This window comes from Oryzias latipes, chromosome 20, assembly GCF_053564925.1.
Source record: "Oryzias latipes strain Hd-rR chromosome 20, Olatipes_Hd-rR_3.1".
Taxonomy (NCBI): Eukaryota; Metazoa; Chordata; class Actinopteri; order Beloniformes; family Adrianichthyidae; genus Oryzias; species Oryzias latipes.
The window spans coordinates 17,411,996-17,434,482 of NC_136256.1; the positions used below are offsets into that span (position 1 = coordinate 17,411,996).

A 22,487-nucleotide genomic window follows, 5' to 3' on the forward strand; every position below is an offset into this window, starting at 1 on the left:
TTAGTGGTAATCTCACTGTCATAGTTTCTAGTCCCCAAGATTTTTAGATTTGGTTCTTGGTGTTTTTTTATTTTGAGAGTAAGAGTTGCAATTCATGTTGTTCTACAATAGTAGAAACAATTGTAGAACAATCTGGGAAAACGTAGGTTGATATATCAAACTGTTTAAAGCAGAGGTCTGGAACCATCAACACTTGAAGAGCCATTTGGGTTTATTTCTCACTGGTCAAACCCCAACAGCAGCCACGATGTCTAACTTCACCCATAGAAAAATAAGAAAACTATTATGTTAGCTATAAATAAATAAAACATTTTGATTTAATAATACAACTTGCAGTAAAAAAAGTCTATTTTTCCATTTGTTGTGCCTCTCACCCAGAAATTAATCAATCTAACTTAAGTAAAATTAAATCAGAGGTAATTAAAGTAAACCCTACCTTATTTTTCCAACTTTAAATCCTTGAATTTGTTCAAAAATAGAAAAGTAGGGACAAAGAAAAGTAGTACCTCATACCTGTTCTTTATTTTATTTGCTTGATTTTCCTTGTGCGGAGTAGATAAACAACTTTTTTGGGGTCAACTTCTTCCTACTGTAAGTGAGCAGCAGGTTAACTGTATGATCTGGGCATCCAAGAAACCATGAACGGAGGCCAGCTGATGGTGGTGCATGGAGGAATATTCTGGATCTCTCCTAAATGTCCAGCTGGCCAAACCACAGTTATGACTGCCTCACAAGTCTGTTTACATTCTCCTCTCCAGCCATGCCAGCTCTTCTTGAAAAGAAAAAAAGTTTGCCAACATTGCAGTTGCTTGATAGGATGCATCTACCGTTCCAGGAGAATTTAACTTGCAAACACAACTTTACTTAGTTTGCTGCTTGGGGGCATTTTTTCAAATCAGTTTAATGCTTCAAATAATTTTTTTTCCTCTTTTATTGTTTGATTTTTTTTTAAATCCAGTTAATTTCCGAATCTTATTTTTGTGCAGAGCAAACAGCGTTGCCAAGCGTATACACTGAATTCACTGTCGGGCATCCAGCACCCTGCTGGGTGACATGCATATCAAACAATGTGCAAACTTACTTGCTTGACTGGCAATGTTGCAGCTCCATTTGTAATAAGCGAACACTGATGTGTAAATCTTTCATGGACTGTACGATCTGCATCTGAACTTTAGCCAAATTATTTTTGAACGCAAAGTCACATCGTTGACAGATTTCCCAGCTCATCTTAATCCTATCTGGAGAGTATAAGTGTATCATTAATCAAGGTTTTATACCGATGCTGATCAATGCAATAAACCCCCAAAGCGTCCCTTTGTGTCTCTGTTCCTTTGGGGTTGCATCTCTAGTCATTGGCTTTCAATACACATTGGCAAAACTGCGCCGCAGAAAGCTTCTTCAGGCTTTTTTATTGATATGACACAACCTCCCTTTTTCATTCTTGCCTGCTTCATCGATGTATGCTTGGAATTTAATAACATTTTCATTAAAACATTTTCATTTGCCTTAACGTTAAAGGTGAATGAAGACATACACCCCAGCAGCTTGAAACCAGTCAGGCATATAAAAAAAAAAATATTGGAAAAAAAGACTCACAGAGATGGGAAATTCCCATGAAACGCCTAGGAAAACCTCATATTCAATGTCATCTGTTGGCCTGAAAAAGCTCAGCCAAGCTGAGGCAGCATGCAGGCCTGCAGCTCATGCAAGGCATGATGAGCTTTCAATCATCCTGTCAGGACCGCATCATACTTTCTTACTGCAAAAAAAGGATAATGGGGATAGTTCAGTTTCGAGAAAACTTTGGATTTACGTGTCACTTTTTATTGATGCCACATGTAGTAAAAATATACGACCTCATAGCACTGGTGCTGTAGGTGGTAAAAGCTAAACCCATTGCTTTGCTGTGTGTTGTGTTTCGTAGTGATAAATGAGAGCGGGACATTGTGGAGGGCTGCAGGAATAAGACAGGGAGAGATGGAGGGGATAGCATAGTGTCAGAACGAGTCCAGCATGGAAGCAATATGTGTTTGAGAGAGACAGAGAGACGTGGAGTGGGGAATGGGCGGATGTCTGCTAAACTGAGCGGGCCCTCCTCACATCCTCTAATGGGCTTACTGATCATGGGACTGCCTTCCTTTTCTCCTCCCAACCCGTCCCTCTACTCGCTGGTATGATGAAAAAGCCAAAGATATAAAATAAAAAACATGAAGAGGGGTAAAGGAGGATAAATGGAAAGGTGATTTGACAGAAAGAGAAGCCCCCTGGGGGGGATGTCAGCTGTAAGGATGTAGGCGATAGGGGACTCATCGGATGTGGTAAACTGTTAAAGAGGGAGGTGGTGGGGTGCAAAGATAGAGGGAAGTGAAAGAGGCTTACATTCACAGTGAAGGGGAAACTAGCACAGAGCTTTGAGTGAGAGATCAGAAATCATTGATTCAACAAGTGACAAAGAAGTGTGAAGGGAAGGACACACACTGAGGGTGTGACAAGGAAAATCATGAAACTCCTATGAAGTGTCAAAAAATAAAGAAGAATGCATTTTAAAGCTCAAATATTGTATTTTCCACACTTTAGGGTGCACTGGATTATCCGGCGAATGGTCTATTTTATGTCATACATTAGCCACACCAAACTATAAAGTCATCGGCAACACGCTTTCGAGCAACCACTTTCAATGAGAAGCTTTTGTAAACCCCCATATATGCAGGTTTCGGGCTTCTCTGTTCACAATTCTCCCGTTCATACTTTTCTACGTAAGTTTTTTAAAAAAGTTTTCAGGCTCTACGAACAAAACCCGCTTCCACTGAAAGGTAAACCAGGTTTAACCAATCAAGGACTTGGATTTGGCAGTGACGTATGGATGGTGTTCCATTTAATTCACGAAAGTGCCAAACGTTTGAAAAATTGATCATGGAGGAGAAATTAATAATTGCTGTTTGTGCCAGGCTGGAATTATTTGACACCAAGTCTTTCATATCTATGAATGGAGATGTGAAAGAAAAAGCCTGGAGCAGGCCAACTGTAGGTGACGGACATGCATCAGGTTGCAGAAGTCCAGTTTGAACACCATGAGCTAAGTCCTCATTCAAGAATGCTTGGTGTGAATGCAGCATAAGGACCGTTAAGTGAGACAAAAGAGTCAGAGATAAGTCAGTGAGTCAGACTTTTGTGACACGCTACACATTAGCCACGTTAGAGTATTTGCAACTCCCATCCCTGTTTGCAACACATAAAAAAAGATACCGCCCGATACAGCGACATGTTAGTGGCGTTACCACATCCACTTTAACACCCAAACTCATAAAAAAAACTGATATTTTGATAAGGTGCTCTGAAGCACTCAAAATAGCTTTAACATCAGTAAACAAGACCAGAATTAATCCAGATGTAAGGCAAACTGTTATTTTGGCTTTTAAATGACCTTAAAGTGTGGAAAATACAGTATATGTTTTTCCTGACCTTATGGCATGGCTGGTCTTGCTATGAAACAGTGTTTGAGTGCCACTCTGTACTCGCAAATCTGAATTAATAATTGGCTCTGCCAGAGTTAATTGAGCATCAAACAGAATTTGTAGCTGAAGCACAGATCGTCCCGATTCTTTGGGCAAACATGAAGCCCAGAGCTGCCATGAATGTGCATGTTGGATTGGTGTTTATGACAATAATTAGCACATGCATGAATGTTTGTATTTACATTCAAATGTTCTCCAAGGTTGAACACAAGAATGTGGAAGCACTGCTACAGAGTTAGCTTTTTTTTTTTTTTTGGTATTGTTTGGCCTGACTTTTCTGCATCACTTCCTGGCTGTTTGTTTCCTTATGTTGCATAAATACTGATTAATATCCACTAGTTTCTCTTCTGTTTTTTAAAATCCTGCATTCTGACCTTTTTCAGGAGAGTTTCTTTGTCTGGCAATAATTAAACGCCTTTGTCAGTATTGCTGTCTGGTCTAATTTCACTAAAACTAAAAATTGGTCTGCAATAAGTGCTTTTCTCTAAGGACCCTACACACAGAAAAGAAATACAGCTGGGGTAGAAGTGTACAACAAGAGAGAAAAAAATGCATAATTACACATTACATGGTTGGAACGAGGAAGGTTTTGTGTTGCTGGATTAATCTCTAGTTACAGCAATAGCAACATAGTATTTTCTCTCTGGCTGGTCAACTGGGTAATCATATGTTTCATGAGATATAAGCACCTGCGTCTGACTGTGTGAATGTTTGCCTTTGTTTCTTCTCCGTTCCTTTCAGCTCACATTAGCTCTCCGTCTCACATCTAAATGCTCAAAAAGCATCAGCTTCTGACAAACAATTTAAAATAACAATAACTCAATTCACCTTGCTGCCACTGTGGAGATGAGCTTGTCAAAAATTGCGTCAATTAGTTTAGGGAAAGCCGAGCATATGCAAACATTTCAGTATTAGATAAGGTGAAGTGAGTTGTCAATGGCATGATAAGAAGTATGCAGACACACAACACACATTATTGTTCCTGACATTTTTGGAAATATCGGTCAAAACACAGTAAAATTACACAGCCACACCCCTTTTTTTTTTTTTTGGGTGTCATTTATGCCTGAATGACCATATTTTTAGCAAAATGGAATGGAGGCAGGTTTTCTATTTTGGAGGAATTAGGTTTGAGGTGTTTGTTTTTACCTTAGGACTGTGGCCTGCAGTCTTCTTCATGTAATTTCTGTGATGCATCAGATAATAAGTTTGTCACACTGAATGCAAAACCACTCCGATAACCTGTGCCAAAGCATTTGACACAACAAATGGGTGTTGCACCAGAGGAATTTTTAATTTAATACCCAGGATGGTTTTATTTACTGTAAAAGCAAAACGTTTACATTTTAGCTTTTAATGAATGCAGATGCAGCACTATGGAAGTTGTGGGTGGTTATACAGCTAAGGAGATGGTATAATTCGACTCCAAGTGGGTACTGCTTCATTTGAATGGCCCACTGAATGACGTATCTTCAGACCTTAGTCACTCTTAACAATGTAAAAGGGTTGCTTTATGTCTAAAAGTAGGAGTAGGCAGTGAATTCCGACATCCCAAATGTATGCAGAGCAGCACTGGGAAAGTTTTTATGTCAGAATCCACCCGCTTTAATGCACTAGGAGAATATTATGACTTATTTCACGGATTATTTTTCTTTCCGAGTCCAGAGGCAGAGGGGGGAATGAATCACGTTGCATTTAAACCAAATATATTCTCAGGAACCTCAGCATTCTGTGGCACACTGACATTTACAAGTCAGACAGATACTCAGCAGTCTCATATCAGCACAGATGAGATCAGAATCACAGACAAACTGTTTGCTTTGCAGACAGTTTGTATGTCAATTTCTGTTACTTGTCATTCGGATCTCATTTTTGCATACGTGTTAGCAATTTGCACGTATCAGTTTTTTCTCCCAGTTGCATTTTTCTGCTCTGTCCACACGCGCATCCACATCTGACAGCTGTGTAAGAACTCCTGTCAAAAGTAATATATCTTTAATAAATGTGTATTTCTTTTCCCTGATAAATATTGCACAATTTTAACCTGAATTAGCCAACATGGATTCAGGAATTTTCTGAATTCAGAAACATCTATCTATCTATCTATCTATCTATCTATCTATCTATCTATCTATCTATCTATCTATCTATCTATCTATCTATCTATCTATCTATCTATCTATCTATCTATCTATCTATCTATCTATCTATCTATCTATCTATCTATCTATCTATCTATCTATCTATCTATCTATCTATCTATCTATCTATCTATCTATCTATCTATCTATCTATCTATCTATCTATCTATCTATCTATCTATCTATCTATCTATCTATCTATCTATCTATCCTCTCTACTGGCTAAATCCCTTTTGGGGGTCACTGGGTTGCTGGAGCCTATCCTAGCCACTCTTGGGTGAAATACTGTGATTGATAAAGTCAATATTTACAGGTTTCTTCTGGGCATTTATCTCATAACGTTTTCATCATTTCTTAATTCCAATGTAATATTTATGGGTTTATATCAGAGACAGTCTCATTTGTATCTCAAAGATTTCATTTCTCTCAGGTGGAATAAATGACTTATCAGATGCCTGTGGCCAAAACAACCGGAAAGCCATCAGCAGCGCTCGCTGATCCTCATCAGCTGTTTACTGGTGTGGCCACTTCCATCAGTCAATCAAATTGTTTTCACATAGCCAGGCGTAGATTTGATGGAAATTATGGGAGTGACAGAAATGGAAAAAGATGGCCCCGTTTATGGATTAGGCCACCTCGGGTTTACTGGCCTGGTGGGATGGGTTTATCTTGGTGTGGATTTGTGTCTGCATGGATCAATGGTTAAAAAAAATAAAGATGAATAGAAAGAAAAGAAGATGTTTTCTGAACACAGAGGCACCAAGAGGAAGTGGTCACTATTAGGGAAAGACAAAATAAAAGGTGAATAATGCGTATTTGACATAAATGTATGTAATTAGTTCTTGCTGGTGTGTGCTGACAGTTCTTCATCCATAGTAAGTCCTCAGCTTTTGCTGTCCACAAAATTTGATTTTATTTTATAGTGCCTGAGCTAACAAAAGTAGGTTTACTGTGTGGTTGGACAACGTGCCTAAAATCTGTTTGGGTATTCAGCATTTTTATTTATTTCCATCTTTTCAAGGGGCATTTATGGCTATTTTCTGCTGCTCGCCTGACAACAAAGTAATGTATTTGAAGTCAGCAGTATGAGAACAGGTTTATTCTTCTGAATGCTTTCAGATTAAGGTGCAAATAAATCTCCCATGAACTGCGGATAACAATGAAAACATGAAGCTATTCAGAAAAAAACAAGTCATGCTATATAAGAGGCATGTTTTCTTAAGTCGCTGGGGTCTATGAATTATATATCATGCTGCTCTCAGAAACAAGAAGAATTTGGAAAGACTTGGATTCGTAAACAGGAGAAGACCAGAGGGAGTCGGTAATTTGGGGAAATGAATAAGGGGAAAACAATTGAACTGTTTATAGTGTCATAACTTTAAAACAGGATCGTATCTCTTATTCTCTAGTTATTTTCTTAAACTCAGATGAAATCTAATGGAATTTAAGAAAACGAAGGAAAAGGTATGTGGGTATTGAGAAAGGATCAGATTTAGTTTAAAGGATTAAAAGAAATTTACAATAATTTGAATAAAGAAATACTCAGAGTTCAGCCTTAATTTTAATTTTCTTCATAAATGTCATCCATCATCAGAAAATGCCACAAGAACATGTTAAAAACACCCATAACACAATTGTCATTGGAGTGGGTCTTTTTATAATAGTTTTTATTTCAACTCTCCTGCCTTCTAATCAGCAGTTATTTAGATTTTTTAAAATGTAATTTAAAAATTCATGCTTCAATGTCTTAATTTGTCATTTTATGTGGCAGAGGCTAATAATTCCAAATGCAGCTTAAAGTTATCGTCCACGTCGAAACCAAAGATCTGAAGATCAAATGTTTTAATTGGTTCCCAAGACTATGCTTGTGACTCCGGTAACTCTAGAATCCCCTTTTCTGTGAGGTCCGCCAGAACTGTCAGTGATTTTAAGACACTTTTAAAAACTCATCTTTTTACTTAGGTTTTTAACTCCAGCGAGCAGATCTAGCTTGTTTATTTTGTTAATTTTTTCACACTGTTTTATTGCTTTTGTTGTTCAATTGATTTTATTGTTATTGTTTCTTTATTTTATTATATTAATTAGTGATTTTATTTATATTTCATTTTATGTTCAGCACTTTGGTTGCCTTTGCTTTTACAAGTGCTCTACAAATAATGAATTCATTTATTGATTGATTAAAGTTCTATATCTTAAAGCTATTTTTGTCATCTGTTTCTCAAATAAATATGAAATAAAGATAACTGCTACCAGCATTCTGAAAGATTGTCATCCATCCAAGATAAATATTATATTGGGCTTAGATTTCTTATCTTTTTTTTGTTTTTGTCTTACCCCTGTGTGCTACAGACACATTATTGACAGCTAAGCTCCACAAATAAAAGTAAACTGTAATCTCACTCATCTGCTTTGCATTGGTTGCATCTGCTATGTATAATTCATCACACTGGTTGATATTATCTGCATATAAATTAACTTCGATTATATGCAGCTCATGAATTTCTATCGTCATGTACAGAGCAGCACAACGATGAGCAATAGTGACTTGGCCACTTGTTAGAGTTGGAGTTTTTTCAGTTGCTTAACAATTAAAAATAAATATTTAACAAGTATAAATAAATAAGCTGAGAGATTTTGGTACATGTTATTAAGAGAAAGCTTCTTTGCAATGCTGAATAAACTTCCCGCTGCTGAAAGCTTGGCAAACTTGGACTTAATTATTATAGTTCTTTTTGTTTTCGACAAATATGACTTTTTTTGAAAATACTCGTAAAGTCTAGATACTCCATGTTGTTTAGGCCTATTAGACTCAAATTTTTGGAGAGGTTTGTGGCAGCAATTTGCAGTAACAGTCTCTTTCTGTCAAAGGGAGCCATTTGAAAAGGATTGAGAGAAAAAGGCCTCGCTGATTCCCAAAAAGTACACAGACATGATAAAACTCAGAGAGGCACAAAGGCTCCATTTCTGTCACTCTTGTTCCCCTTTCCTACCATTTTTTCCCCTCTGTGTACTGCAGATTGAGAAGCTGACTCTCATTTTCAAACCTCAGACTCAGAGATGAGTGATGTTGAGTACACTTGCACACACATGCATGCTGCACTCATGCATGAAAATCGGTTTTAATTGTAGAGTGCATAAAAGTGTGGAGACTGGGGAGGTAAGTGCATGTATGCGATATAAAGTCTGGCTAATTCTACTGCTCTGAAGACATTAGTAGATGGAGGGTGTTCCCACAGGGAAACCTTTGGCTAACATTTTTTTTTCTTTTTAAAATGGGATAGTTTTCCTTCCCTATTAGTTAAAAAATATTGATTCCACAGGAGGGATTGAGCAAAATAGAGGATTATATTTTAGGAGGTCAGGTTACCTCATTTATACTATTATCCCCTGTGAGTAGATAGAATTAGAGTTTCCAGAAAAGGTCACATTTAAAAACTGCAATTTTTTTAATGGGGTGAAGGCTCATTGATGGATCTAAATGATATTACAATCGTGTTTAAAAAAGATAGGCTGGAAGGAAAGTAACGTTTTGTGACCACATAAGGATTTGATTTACTTCCTCTTACTTTTTGGTACCCAGCTTGTTTAAAAGAAGAAAATGTTTAAATAAAAATGCTCAGAAATGGAGCACAATCGGGGGATCACAAGAAAAAAACCCAAAAGCACAGTGAGGTGTCTGACTTTGATGTTTGGAGTTTCGTAGCCCAACAGCACTTAAAATCTTAAATCCTTATGACGCGGAAAAGTAATGCTTGAGCTTTTTTGGAGCTTCATTTCAAAGACTTACATCATCACTATGTCTACTTGGAGAATACTGCAGGGATCTCTGATTTAAGTCAAATCTTTTCCTCTTTCCTCAATAAACAGTGATCCTGATAGATCACGAATGTTGGAACGGAGAAACAAGAACATAAATACAGTATAGTTGCGCACGCATAGTGACCGCACAATGTCGAACGTTTTGTAAGCAGCATGAGATGTTCTGCCGTCATACTGTGCAGGGAATTGAATTTCCATTTGCTCATGGGAAGTCAGGCTGTGCTGCTTTTCTCCCATTAGGGCGCATTCATGAAGGCAGCAGGAAGCCAGAGACTGTACAGAGGTCTTCACCAGCTTCTCCAACAGAGACCTACTGCCCTCTGCCTTATACCCAGCTGTTGGAAGCTCTTTGTTAGGTGGCTGGTGTGGGCTGAGTGGAGATGGTTCCATGCTGCGTGCTGCCTCCCACGCACATAGTTAGTGTTTATTCGATACACTGGCAAAAACACACAAACATACAGAATGTGAATGTCCTCCAGTGCAAACATTTGAGAAAATACACACCCACTGTCTTTGTTACCGAAGGGTAAATAGAGGGTCAGCAGGTTATCAGCAAGAGCCTATGAAGCCGTCAGTCCCCATTTATGGACAAACTTTGGTTGTTTTTAGCTTGGTAGCTTTTGTTGCTATGACAGCTCAGGTTTCCCTGACGAGACAGATGTAATTTATTGCAATAGTCAAACGCAGAGAGTGGATTAGATGTTTTAAAGACCCACTCCAATGAAAATCATGTTTTTGACACGTTCTCGTGGGATCTTTCCTATAATGGAGGACATACAGTTTGTAAAGAATATTAAGCTTAAAACTGCCTTTCTGAGTATTTCATTTTTCAAATCATTGTGAATCAGGAGCAGACAAAAGAAAGCTCTGGAGGAAGCTTGTAGCAGTGAGGTAGGTGCTACGTACTAAGCTCCATTTGATGCATCCGCTATTTTCGTTTTCCTCGCCGAAGCTGACATAGGGCTCAAAACTGTATGGATGGATAGCTCTTTATGTTAAGGTGCGTTCACACCGAACCTGATTTGCGCAGCAGGGGTGTCTAGTTTCAATGTTAAGTCAATAAACAGATGCGATCAGAGGTCCTACGGCAGGATTTGAGCGCCAGAGCTAAAAATCCGAAGTCCAGAGAAGAAGACGTGTCACATCAAGTCAGGGACTCAATTTTGGCTCGAAACTTGTTCAACGACAAGTGGACTCCAAAACCAACGTAGAGGATGATCGTTCTCGCCCTTTTTTTTTTATTTGTATCAAGACAATAATAAAATCTTCCTCTAATTTTAGTCCTATTTTTTTGCTCCTCTGACTAATGCAGGACAGCAAGTCATTAAACTGGATCACAGAGCGACAGAAGAACTGTTAAAAGCAGCAGTCATTTATACACAGCTCCCGCAGCAGGGGATGACAGTCATGCTGGCAGAGTCTCTGGATGAACTGATGAACCCAGATATGGAGACTCTATGGAGCTCTTTAAAATAAATCAATTTGGTCTTTAAACATCATCCATGTCTTCCATGCAGTGCTCCATGTAGCGATCAGGCTAAAAACATTTGGCGGGAGCTCCTCCCACACGCGTCTGGGGTGTGAAGTTCATGAACACACTTTTAGACAAGTGTCAAAATCATAGCGTGTCCAAATAGCTGTGGCAGATGGAATTTGATTTGATTCGCGTTTCGGTCTGACCGGAGCATTAAGTTAAGGGTGTGACAGACTGTAAGCAAGCGAGAGAGAATGCAAGCATAGGGATAATGGGAAATGAAGGAAGGCTTACTCCATGCCAACAGTTCCACCCACAACTCAGTGTTGAATCTCTGATGAACTCCTGCTGCTCTGCAGAAACTATGTCCCAAAAAACGACAGGTTGTTTGATTTTTTTTTTGCTAAAAAAACAGAATCATAATTAAAAGACCACTGGGAACACTTTTACAATAGATCAAAAGGTGATCAGAGTTTGACTTTGGATCTGCATATTTGCTCTTCTACTGATCATAGGCACAATATTTGTTTTGTATTTATTTTCCCGTGTTTCCCCGACGTATCTGCTTTTTTTTCCAGATTATCTATGTTTAGTCATGTAACAAAGGAATTTCATGTGTGTGTGGGCTTCAACACATACAGAAGTGATGAATGGGCTGATTTATTGTAAAAGTGGGATTGCTATGACAACTTAAAGGGCATCTGTGAATATAAAACTAATGTTTGTGGCAGAAGCCTGTCATACAGTCATGTGGGGTAATGAAGGGAATACAGAGTTTTAACCTGTAATTGCTGCAAACCTCTGAAACAACTCTGTGGCTGAGATGAATAATGGCATGAAATGTCAGGTTACCCATGTAAAGACAATTAATCAGATAAAAAATCGTCTTTGAGGCGTATTGATAGTTGTCTGCTGCACATGTACCTAAAAAAAAGACAAAGAAAAAAATCCATCTGCTTATCAATGAGAATCTCTAAAGGGCATCCATTTAAAGGTGTCAGGTTGTATTGGATGTTAAAGCCGTTTAATGAGCATTCTGCAGCCAATCACCCCCAAGCCTGAGTTGCATGGATAATTTGTGGAAATGTTATTCCATGTACTATCGAGGAAATAAATCAACATCAGGTGTATTCAGTGCATGCTGTATTATTAAAATTAGATGAACAAATTTATAAAACTAGCAAGGAGCGAGTTTAAGCAAACAATGTAAATGCGCTAACACATGTCAAATGATGAAACTGTTTGGAAATCCTTGTGCTGTTGTTTCTTGGCAAGCTTTTAAATTATTGAGATAAAAGATTGGTTAATATACAAAAAAAGAAAAAAACTAGAATATTGTGGAATAATAAAACATAAAATACACAACTGGTTAATAGTGTGCTAGTTTCAAGACTAAGGATAGAAAGCAAGCTGAGACTTTTTTGGGTCATTTATCGAACTAATAAATTCCAATATTTACCAAGAAGAAGATGAGGAACAACGTATGTTTCTAACAAATAGAAGTGTAACAATTAATTTTAAGGAGTAGATTCATACTATAATTTATGGTTGACGGTCCGATTTACAGTTGATATTGGTTCATTTTGAATGATATGATTCAATGAACTAAAATGGATCATGGACATCTTTAGTCAAAACTTCAACCAGTGTGACTCAGAGATAAATACCTGCTACTGAACAGTACAGGTAAAGTTTCCCATATTCCTTGTGTTTCTTGCAAGATAATCATGCTTATACAGCGCTTTTCTGCCATCCTGGATGGCCCAAAGCGCTTTACAGTCACAGTCCCATTCACACACACATTCACACACTAATGGCGGCTCCCCTGCCAAACTTTGGTGCCAATTCCCACCACAGGCTAGGTGGGGTTCGGTGTCCAATTCATTTTAATGGATTGGGAGGGGTTGGTGCCCAGAGCGCATGTTTTTAGAGGAATATTTATGCTTGAATGGATCAAAAATCCAACTTTGGGGTTTTTTATTGTGATGAATTAACGTTATAATACACTTTAGAGTTTAAAATGTTAATTTTGCATGACTTAGGCCTATTTAAGTTGGATTTGATTCACTTTGATGTTAATCCATTTTTTCATGTAATCACATTGGTGTTATTTTTGATTAAAAAAACACTAACTGTTAGTTGGAAGGCACATGTTTAAGGGTAGATAAGGCAGCAACAATATAGCAAACACAATGCAGGAGCTTCATCTTTTACATGCATGATGCTTACATAGAACACACATGTTGGCAGTCACAGTGGCTAAAAACCTTGACATCTATCATATTTCATACTTGGCTGCTCTGATTTTGTTTGAATATATAGCAGCACACATTGCCAATTACTTTATAGTTTACATAGTAGAACCAGTTGTATAATCACACAAATAAACAACAAAATACTAGTCAATAACTCAAATGCATTTTATAAAAGGAGAATGTTTAAATATTGATTAAAAGTATTTTGAGGATATTTATATAACAGCTAAATCCATAATGCTGAGAATTTCAAATAAGGGAAAAACTCTCTGGAAAGGGTGTGGCAGAATTACAGAATTAATTATAACTGAGATAACATCACCTTTACATTGCAAAACAACAGAAGGCTGCAGGAATCGACTGTGTGCCGGGGATGTTTTTCCTCAAAGGACAACACAAGCAGTGGTGCGCAAAAGACAGAAACAAAGAAAGGCAAGAGGGAACAGAAAGGAGTGATGCAGGCTGGTGGAAAGAAGGAGGGAAATACTGTGGGAGTAAGCAAGAGGCAGAAAGAACAGGCAGAAGTGAGTTAGTGGAAGAATGACGCCATGCAGATTAGACTAAGGCAGCAGAGTCCCAGTGGGATCTCCCCATCTCTGACAGATGTACGGCATCTCAGTGGGATCAAACAAAAGCAGCAGGCAGACTTTCAGCTCAGAGCAGCTGGGAGATCATGAAAATAACATCCAAGCCACTGCTGTGTGACTGCTTCACACGGGTGTCACCTCTTCATATGGTACCAATATGTTTTGTTTGTCTAACAGTTATTTTATTATATTTCCAAAACAAACATTTATGTGACTTGCTCTGTTCTATATTTGAAGTTGTGTACATTTGAGAGAACTGAACAGAAGTAATCCTGTTGGTGCATGTGCACACTGGTCAAAAGAGCATACATAATCTGGACTTTTAAAAAATAGATTGATTATTTTTTAGTTTAGGGTCAGAGACCAGCATTTAATAACTAAAATGTAGTTTGTCAATACTTGACATTGATGGCCACAGTCCCCAATTATCTCAGGTTTTTCATTTCATGCCACAACACAACCCATGCATGATGGCTTCATACACCCTCCCTCTGAATGAGCTCTAAAGCACAGAGGTGTCTTGTATGGATGTGAAGAGTCAAACCTTAGGTTGTGGTAAGCTGAGGCAACATGGTGAAACAGCAAATAGTTGCCATGGATTCAAGGATTGTGTCCTTTGTTTCAATTTGTTTTCTGATTTCAAGTTATTTTTCTCTTTGTCACAGTCCCACCTAGTTTCATTTGCTGATTATCCACAGCTGTTTTCAATAAGGTTAATGATCTCTCAGTGTTTTTAGGTGTCTGTGTTTTTGTTCAGCCTGGTCATCTGCAGGTCATCTACATTGTCACTTTTCTTACCTTTTTCATCTTTGTTTTATGGTTATTTATTAAAGTTTGAGGTTCTCAGGTCCCTCACCCATGACTCCTGACAGAGGATGGATTCTTCAGGTAAGATAAGATAAGAAAAGATAACTCTTTATTTATCCCACAGTGTGTTACGGTTTCTGTTTCTTTGCCCTTGTGATTTGTTTCCTTTTGTTCTGAGTTAACTTCCTGTTTTATTTTGTAGTATTTCCTGTTTTGTTGTCGTTTTGAGTTTTACCTTGCCCCATCTGTCCTGAGTGTTTCCACCTGTGTCTTGTTGCCTTGTATGTACTTATGTCCCGTCTTTCCCTTCCTCCTGTGCTGGTCCATATTGTATTCTTCCCCGGTTTTCGAGCTTAGTGCATTTTTAGTGTTTCGAGTTTCTAGCCTGCCGTATGCAGTGGTTTTGGTTTTGTCTTTAGTTTTGTTATTAAACCCCGTTCTCCTGCAACCTCCTGCCTCCTCTCCTCTCTGCGCCTGGGTACTTCCCATTCCCCCCGTAACACAGTGAGGATGTTTTCATGTTGCAGCATTACACTTCAGAGAAAATGAGCAGGATGAAGTATTTAAATAAAATATGTATCACATATTTGCACAATCTTGCAGCGGTAATAGGTAATTGTGCCACATGTCTGAATTTTGGATAAGTTAAAAATTGCACAGTGCCATTTTTAAGGTGATTACAGTATAGAGTGTATAGTAACAGATGTAGTGATAATTATTAGTGTGGGTTCCCTGGGAACAAGATTGTAAATACGTTTAATATATATATTTTTTAATGAAATAAAATTATTAAATATTTATTTATTTATTCTAAAGGTATAAGGGAAACACTCAAGCTCAGATTTTCTTTTTGTTTTTCTCTAGATTCAAATCATTGAATAAATTATATATATTTTCATCTTTAAGTTGCTGTGTGGTATAATTAATATAACTGAAAGTATTTGGGGTGAAAAAATTAATCACGTTTTATGAATGCAAAAAACCCTTAGTTGCTTTAGTTTTCTTTTTAAAACGACTCATTTTTTTAATGTTTGCTCTTTTCCCCATTTTATCCCCTATTTGTTTCCTACAACTTTCAATGATTTCTTCCCTAATTCACTTTTAAGAGTGCTATAAAGACAGGAAGAATGAGTAAAGGCTTCAGGTTTATTAAAACCAACTTTTGTGACTATTTACAAAGATTCGCTTCATGTCTACAACAGAAAATACATCTCAACACATCCCAATATCAAATGGTCACCCTTTTTATTTTCTTTTTCTTCAGAGCTGTATCTTGTCCTGTGTCCCAGGCAGAGAGGAATTATCTGTTTCTGTAGATCACAGGCTGAGGCCTGTCGCCTCAAAGATAACACTCAGGTAAATGTTGGTACTGTTGCTCTTTCAATGCCAATCATTATCTCTGCATACACAGAAGCACATGATGACAACCGTGGTCAAGCTTATCAAATGGACCAAGTGTACCTTCTTTGCTCTTCCCATCTGTAATGCCTGTCTCTCATTCGCACACTTTCTCTCTTGTCCTCTTTGTGCCATCATGTGTTTAAGATAGAATGTGGCTGTGCTGCTTTTAGAATCACTTCTCTCAGTTTTGTCCCAGTTTTCATCCACCTTGTCAGAGTTACTTTGACTGCATTTCATCTTTGACATGAGCAGATTACTGTTTTACGAAAGTCAGTAAGTCATATCATAATGTTGCAGATGTTGGTGAGTAATGACTCAAAATGCTATGTCTGCTGACATTGTAAATTCCAAGTGCATGTGGGGAAAAAGCTCAGAAGACGAGTTTTTTCTGAATTTTAGGGAAACAACAGATTTTATTTAGTATACTCAATTTTACTGTGAACTGATAAATCTTTAAATGTACATTTTGCAAGATATTTTCTTTAATGCTAATTTAAAGGTCTAATTATAACTGCAACTTCTAAATATCTTTACTGTTGGAGACCAATAACGAACAATGAGCGAATCTATTTTCAGCACCATGGATAGCTCTACGTCCCTTACACTAAATGTAGAAGGTTAGAGCTTTCAAACCCAGTTCAGTTGCTGCATTGTGGTATGAATTACCTAACCCCCTAAAATTCTCATTTTATAAATCACAAATTTTAATAAGATTTTTAAAAGTAGGTTTTCCAGAGAATTTTAAAGAACACAGTCATTTTCATCTGGCATTGGCATTTTAGATAAACTTATTACCATGTTGAAATTTTTAACATTTGTTAAAAGTGGTGATGTGATAAAATGCTTTAAAAAGATCTTTACTATTACATATTTTCAGACTTTTTTTCCCCCAATGATTCCAGGCTTATTCTGCCGTGTGACATGCTATGTATGCTATGTAGTTATACCACATTGCTCCTTTTTCATGACTGTTTATTAATATATAATTTACAAACCAAAACATAAGAAAGCATGAGTGTTTTAAAGTGTTTGGTCTTATCAATTAATTTTAGTTTAATACAAAAATTGTACTTCATTAGGACTCAACAATATAGCCTGGCAGTTCCTGTATAAACAACAATGGTTTGATGGATTTTAACATTCACAGTGCAGACTAAAAGTTTGGACACGCCTTCCCATTCATTTGAATGAGAAGGTGTGTCCAGACTTTTGGTCTGTAGTGTAAATAAACTTATTTTTACTGGATAGTACATATGAATAAAGTTTTTTAGCATAAGTGTTTCCTCCTTTTTTTGCTAGTCTGGAATCTTCTCGTTGTTATAACTATTATTAATGTTTATTTCACATCCACTTTTTTCCGCTGCCTCGCAGACGGCATATGGGGCAGTTTGCCTGGCAGGAAGCATCATCAAGTCAACAAAATCTGTTTCCCAGAATGCTCCAAGAAAGAACAAAAAGAAAAGAAGGCCAATTAAGCCTGAGGGCCTAATTAGCTGTCACATGATTCACAAAGAAAAACACTGGCGTAGATGTAATGCTCTTCCAAAACAGAATGGAAGAACCTCTGACTTACAGCGGGGAAATTCAATTTGCTCTGAGCTTTCTCTGTTTTTTGACACTGATGTGAGCTTTCTAGAGCGGGATGTCTGATTATGATTTGAAAAGGCCTGAGCTCTCTCATTGGCATGCCTGAGACCTTTCCAGGAGATCACCATTCGCTCTCTTTCCTCCTTTAATCACCTCACTCTTATTCTAATATAATATTTAAAATAATACACTAAAAGAAGCAAACTCTAATTTTATGTATACAACAAAATAAAAATTGAGCAAAGATGTTGATTTTTATTTAAAAAAAAAAGAAACTGTCACTTTGGATGGATGTGTGTATGAAGTTGTGAATCGCTCATAAGAGAATTGCCTGGTGCACAATGTTCTAACATGAGTTAAAGGGGCACTAGGGAGGTGTGAATAAAGAATAGAGACTTGGGAGCTAATATGTCTGAATACCTCCCAAGTACTCCCGATGTTTATTTTTGTCCCAATCTCAGACCTTAACCCCGGGTGTAAATCTAGTTTAACTGCACCCCTGATCCTCTTAAACACTTGGCCTCCACTGTCCGTCCATCCATTAGCCCATTCACTTTATTCAGGTGAACAGATGATGCAGAGGGCTGGGCACTAAATGAACAGGTTGCCAACACATTTGAGTTCTTCCTCCTTTTATTATAATAATTTTATAGAGAACTGTCTTAACTTCCTGTGTGCCCCACATTGTTTTTTTTTTTTCCAGAGGTGACATTAAATTCCCCAGAGAATCCACACCTGACAGCTCTGAAAGGTGAAAACTGTTCCAGTGGTCCACAGAACCTGTGTAATAGATTTTATTTCAAGGTACAATGAACATTTGCATTTATCATGTGCATATGGATGCTTTTATTTTGTTTCAGAATTGTATTCTTTTTTTAGGCTGGTACACTGAGTCCAGTTGTTGGTAAACAGGCAAGCAACATATCCTGCCCATAAAAGTCAGCATGACCTAACAAAGTCCAACAATTGTTGATTGAAATAAATATGTGTTTGCATATATATATATATATATATAATTTGTTTTTTGTGTGTGTCTTTATATATGTCTACATTTATTTCCAGTCCTTTACCCTTCCTCTTTTTTTAACACTTAAAAATTAAGAACATTTTGAATATATAGAATATGCTGAGCAGCAGGAAAAAGTTTGAATTATTTCTACCTATTTTCTTGGTTTTTCTGGCATTGGCCTAAAGATATCAGACTTTGTATGCAGATGGTTTCTACTGCCTTCAAACTCAGCACCCAATCTAGGTCAACCATCGCACTGCTTCCCAGCTGCCTGGCTGAACTGTGTGCATGTGTGTGTGAGCATGTACCACTGGAGGCTAGAACAAAAATTCCAAAGGTTCATGAATGTTTCTCATTAAAGCTCAATCTATCACGTATTTGCTTATTAATTTGGTAAAATCCTATGGAACTTGTGTTGTTTGGTAAAGCTGCTACACATATGATAGACTGAAGTGGAACTAGCTTGGGATATTGACTGAAATAATCAATGCTGCTGCCTCTGTTGACTGCCTGCAGTGGGAATTTTTAAAGTGAGCAGAGCAGAGGAGGCCTCTGGCGTTGAATCACAGGTGTGAGCATTGCTTGTATCATGAAGGCTGCTGGAGCCACACCCAGTTCTGTCTGGAGGCAGACATGGTGTTGTGTGTGTGATCGTCTGGTCTCAGTTTTTTGTTTTCTTTAATACAACTTTGACAGTAAATCAATGCGTTTTGTAGAAATATGCTTCGAGGAGATCACACTATTGTTATTGAGCAGATTTAAAAATGTAACACTGCTTTAACGTAAAAAAAGCTAAATTCATAGAGTTGGTCAACCTTTGAGCAGATGGTAACTAAAAGAAGAACCCATGCATCAATCTAAATTAATATTACAGATTTTCTGCACTATAGGGTGCACCGGATTAATATTTCAATAAATTTTATATTTTTTTAGCTTATGGCATATACAGTATAAGGCTATCGAACTATAAGAAGCTTACTTTTACCTAAAGCAACAGTTATTAAAGTCCCACTCCAATTGTCTATTGAAACCGTTCCCAGTGTTTTTTTAATTATGATTATATTTTTAGCCCAATAAAAAAAAATCGTTGAATTTTTTAGCAGTAGCTCGTTTCCCATCATCCCTTTGTTTACACACTCTCTTGCTAACTTACAACTCCTCACACCTCAACCTAACATTATTAGTGCAACAAAATGTTGAGCAATATCCGAGCTATCTAGCCATACAGTTATGAGCCAGATGCCAAGTCAGGAAAGGAAAACAAAGACTTACATGGATTTAGTCTTCTGCAGGTGAATTCATCAAAATGGAGTGGAGCAGGGAGATTGTGGATTACCAATTGTAGCAGCTGCGTCATAAATACAAGGTTTTCTTTTGTCATCTTCAGTCTGATCCTGATTAAGATAAAGATATTTTGTTGATTCCAGCTTGGGAAATTCAGATGCAAGCTCAATAACAAACAAACAATAAGTGACAATCAGAGAAGCAGTCAGTCAGATAACAGCTTTTAGAACAGCAAACATCGAATAAGTTTTTCTATGGCAAAAGCATGATGAGTTATAAGGTCCAATGGAGTGAGGTAAGAATGATCTTCTGTAGCTGTGACGGCGAAGCTGCCTTAGCCTCTTGGAAAAGCTTCATATACTGATATCTGATTTACCACGATTTGAATAAAGAAACACTTGGAAATGCAGTTTTAATTTGAACTTTCATTATATGTGTCCTCCATCATTAGAAAAAACGTTAAAAGAACATGTTACAAACACCAAAAACACAATTTTTATTGGAGTGGGTGTTTGGACCTTATGACTTATGTAAATAATTTCTTCTCTCCACACACAAGGATATTGTTGGGTAGGGTTATGATATTGACCAATAGGATAGCAAGGACAGCATTTTAAAACAGTGGTTTAAAATGCTTTAAACTGTCAATTTTTTGTCAAGAGCTAAGCTCGTTACACACAGGCACTACACCAAATCTTGTTTTTTGGGGAATTTGCTGGACAGTTATATTTTGTTGCTCTTTTTTCCACTTTAATAAAAACAAAATTGAGTTAATGGCAGTCACTGTTCCCACTTTATATATCAAGCACATCATAGAGGAAATAACGTGATTTTATGCTCTGACTTCCCACTCTTGAGGTACATCAAATTCAACCTAATTTCCCCTGTTCCAACCTATTTCTGCCGGTGACTCGCAAGAATAACTATCTTGATTGTGTCCCCAGCTGATCTGCACTAAGTTCTTAAATGAGGCACTGATCACTTGTGAAAGCCGCAAGGCCCAGTGTTATAAAAGCACCTCAAATAGAAAGTGAACATATTCTCACAATGCACAATCCATTTGACCAAACCACAGTGGAGAAGATCCATTGGTATGATTAAGGCCCTATGCTGAATTTGATTAAGAAGTAGGAAGTGAGAACTCTAGGCATCCATCCCTGTTTGCTTTATGGCTTTTTATTTTTAGTTTCTGTGTTATGTGTATGCCTGTGCATGCACTTTTGTCATATGTGGGTAAAACACACCCTCTTCGTCTCTGAGCTGTGCTAACTGAATTATGCATTATTCAGAGTTTAATATTAGACGTTACATGGAGGTAAATTAGATCTATCAATCATCCAAGAAATTCATATGTGCAAGACTTTGGGAATAATTCTTGAACAGCAAAGCTGCCTATGGAAGTCAAAAGTGATTGGCTGGGGAAATTGAGCACGGAAATTGTAATTATCATCTCCTCATTTTCCAAGCTTTGTTACATTCTGATGACATTAGCATTATTAGCCAAATGTTAGGAATGATTGTTTTGGTGCCATTGAGGATACTGGAAAGGGGCATACAGCTAATGAGTTGCAGCGGAAAGGCTGACATTTTTGTCAAATCTAATTGACATGTTCCTTGCCTTTTCAAAATTTTGAGAAAGGGTGAGCAATAAACACGAGTTACCACTTTACATGGCATCACAAGTCTGACAGCTCTGCTGCAAAAGACATGACACTGAAATGGACAAACGGTCCAAGAAACTAGGGGTGAGCCAATTCACTGTTTAACCAATTACCGGCAAATTGTGACTTGAGCTAAATTGATAACTATTTGTAAATGGCAAATTATAATAATTAAATGTAGAAAAGTGTGGCAAAAACATCAAAAAAGCATGCTGCACGGACACAAAAAATAGCATCAGCTAATTTCTTAAGTTTAGTCAATGAATTTGAGGTATACTCATCAGGATTACAAGAAAGATTCCGGAAACAATTTGGGTTTTACAAAATGAAAATGGGAATGGCCTGTACAAGGATTACTCTATTTGCAGTTTATATAAAACTAAATACAAAGCAGCTTAATGGCCCATTTGGCTGCATATATCACTGGTGTGTGGGAAATCAGGGTTCGTTTCCCAGGGGTTGTGTGAGGAAGGACATCCAGCGTAACAAACTCTGCCACAACCAAGTGTGCAGATCTGTGAAAGCTGATTCGCTGTGACAACCCCTGGCACTATACGCTGAAAGTGGAACTACGTATACAACTATATTATATACAGCAGTTCTGTTACCAATATGTTTCTATGGCAGGTTAGATGAGCAGAAAACAGGAGTTGATCCTCCTGATCAGCTTACAATAGAAGGATTATTAAAACCATCCTGCAAGTTTGAAAAAGTGATGAATTTCCTCCATCCTTGCAATAGTTTTCATTGCAATAGATTTGTCATTATGCTGTTGTAAAAAACAGAAAGCAGAATTGTACAAAGAAGCCAAAACTTAAAGAGTGGAGTTTTTGTGATCATCATTTGATAATGGAACTGTAGGATCCTGAATATAAATTGATACATGAGATAGCTAAGATGGCACATGCCTAAGACATGCTGTAAAGGCAAAGGTTGTTCATGAAATG

General features: G+C 37.4%; 1 protein-coding gene across 6 annotated transcripts in view; it reads left to right on the plus strand.

Annotated features, from left to right (window-relative positions):
* The window catches only part of ctnnd2a (catenin (cadherin-associated protein), delta 2a), a 301,568-nt gene that overhangs the window by 2,652 nt on the left and 276,429 nt on the right, over window positions 1-22,487 (plus strand). For 2 of the 6 annotated variants that reach the window (XM_078938950.1, XM_078938953.1), the window contains exons 1-2: window positions 14,543-14,679; window positions 15,863-15,954. The exons of the other annotated variants lie outside the window; for them this stretch is intronic. The gene's annotated coding sequence lies outside the window, so the exon portion shown is untranslated. Of the gene's footprint in view, window positions 1-14,542; window positions 14,680-15,862; window positions 15,955-22,487 lie in introns of those variants that run through there. 6 annotated transcript variants of the gene reach the window in all.